The sequence below is a fragment of the Coptis chinensis genome, chromosome 2 (assembly GCF_015680905.1).
Source record: "Coptis chinensis isolate HL-2020 chromosome 2, ASM1568090v1, whole genome shotgun sequence".
Lineage (NCBI taxonomy): Eukaryota > Viridiplantae > Streptophyta > Magnoliopsida > Ranunculales > Ranunculaceae > Coptis > Coptis chinensis.
Window position 1 is genome coordinate 50151078 of NC_141457.1, and position 2511 is coordinate 50153588.

The window sequence follows — 2511 nt, forward strand, 5'->3', positions numbered from 1 at the left end:
CTTTTCTTTGAACTATAAAACACCCACAAACAAAAACTATATAATTGAACTAGCTCTCTGGCTACTTTTATCACCATTATTGTCAGTTCTTTGGCTCCCACCAAACTCCTCAAAACACATATAGTTCAATTCCTAACCTGGAAACTTATTTCACCAATAAAACAACTATAAAATTCTCAAAAATAAAACTATAACATCCACAATAACTTCAACCTTATGTATTTTCAAACCATTCGAAAATATTTATTCCTTACATCAATTTATCCAACATCATTGAAAAATGCTAGATACATTTATTTGATAGTACATTCAACCAAACTAAAAATCATTTTAATCAACTCCATCATCAACAAATTAAGTATTATCCATCGATCGATTGACGTTGTCAAACCTAAGAAACAAAGTAAAGAAACATTATTAGTAAATTTGCTACCAAAAGCTCAAGCCACTTACCAAAAGTAGGCTATTTTATATATGGCATGAGAGGAACAATGCGATGGAACCTAGTTCTCACAACGGAAGGAAAAATAAATGAAAATACCTATAATGCAAATAGACTGTGGTTAAAGATATACACTACTACATTTATATATAGTACATGGTTAAAGATAAGATTTTCCTCACTTCCATTTACACCAAAAAAATATCGAAGTGTCTAATGTCATCTGTCAAGTGTAGAAACAATGAACAACAGTGTATTTTAAGGACGATGAGCAGCCTAACCAAAAGATTTTCCTGCCAAAGGATCATGACCCAACTCCAATTAAAGTCAACCGTTAAGAACACAAAAACATAAATAAACAAATTAGGCTAAATATGTCAAAGGAGAACACGTACATCAGCAGAAAACTTCATTTGAGAATGAACCACTCACAATATTGTTTTCAGGTCTCTTCCAGTAGAATCCATGCATGTAAGAAGAGAGGTAGTAGATTACAGGCGGCAAAGATATAAATCATCAATGCATGCTTTCCCATCAACTCTAGAACAATAGTTGGCTGTCTATATCCCCACACATCAACCTATAAGAAGAACACAAAACAAGATTTTAGCCCTAGAGTGTTACAGTTTCAATATACGATACAACTGTCAACTAGTTATTGTACGTCTGTAAGTATATCAAACTATGAAACAAAATGCCAAACAGGATTTATGCAATGCATAACTAAGACACATAAGTTTGCAACGTGGAATTCAAATATCTAACCAGCACATAAATTCCAGCTGCACCGGCTGTAACACGTGTAACTTGAACTGTAAAGGGCCTTATTCACATGCATTCCTGTCACATTAAGCAGATTGGTTAGTTGAAGACTAGATTTATAGTTGTTCTTGTCAGACCAACAAATTCGAAGTTTTTATTTACTGCATGCAACACTTCTCCACCAGTTCACAACCTCCATTCGATTTGAAGATTCTTTTTGGAACTAGTATAATAGTTTACAGTGGATAGGCATTAGTTGACACTGACCTCAGAAAATTCAAATAAAATAGAAATGAAAACAGAATGAGCTTACCAGAAAAGTCTAAAATAAATCCCATGACTACAAGACAGGAGGCGGGGATTATCTAGTGTAATATTTTGTCTTTGTGTTCCTGCATGCAGTGCAAATTTAGATAAGACATCAAACTACAATTCTTTGTCAATGAAGAAATATTTAGTTGCACTAAGATGAATTACCTTGAAATGTACAATAACATGGCCATAATATAATCAAATCATGCAAGTAACAACTGCCATCACTGAGCTGCACAATATGGTAAATCAAATTTACTACACATACAACATAGTGAGAAGGATTCATCACATTTACTTTTTATGTAAACCTGTGTTGGCATGAAAATGAAATTAATCCTGAAAATGCAAGAAAACCATAACAAACCTTAAGATTCCTTCAGGTTCAAAAGCAGACTGACAACAAGAAGGAGCACCTTGTGGAAGTGGACCATAATCTGGTGGCTTGATGCTACATTGCTGAAAAAGGACAAAAAATGGAGGTATAACATCTAACCAAGGAAAAAGAGCACAGAGTAATCAAATTCTTCCATTACTGCAATCGTAACCTTTGTCCTAGAATATATAGCCTTTTTATATAGATGTTGAACTCCTAATAATGTACGATCTATCATTCCAACAGCATTGCAAGCAGGTCCAGTGTCTCCCCTTACTCCATATTTCACCTTCAGATGGAAATAAAAATATATACAACTCATTAGTTACAAATTTCAGACAGAAGGACCTGAAGTTCGAAATCAAGTTTAATATTAATACTAAGAGTGTTGAACCTACAGTAAAGGTCCTTGTTGCAATAGAAGTGCCTTCACTTGGAAGTTTTTTTTTTTTAGGATTAGTAGATAACTATGAATCCGCTCATATTTACAAATAAAAGCTGAACCTATAAAGACAACATTCACTGGCATATGACCTTATTACAACTATTGCCTACAATAACGTTCAAGTATTTAATCAAAAGGACACAAGGTAAAAAGCTAGGATATTCATAGCATAAT

The 2511-nt window shown here is 33.6% G+C and overlaps 1 long non-coding RNA gene across 1 annotated transcript; it reads right to left on the reverse strand.

The window, feature by feature from the left end:
- Positions 1–203: 203 nt before the first annotated feature.
- On the reverse strand, positions 204–2511 carry LOC147516405 (uncharacterized). The gene is made up of 7 exons (XR_015213659.1): positions 2065–2511; positions 1884–1975; positions 1682–1748; positions 1518–1596; positions 1208–1282; positions 875–1022; positions 204–391 (listed from the first exon to the last, which is right to left on the reverse strand). It is a non-coding gene; the product is annotated as an uncharacterized LOC147516405 (long non-coding RNA).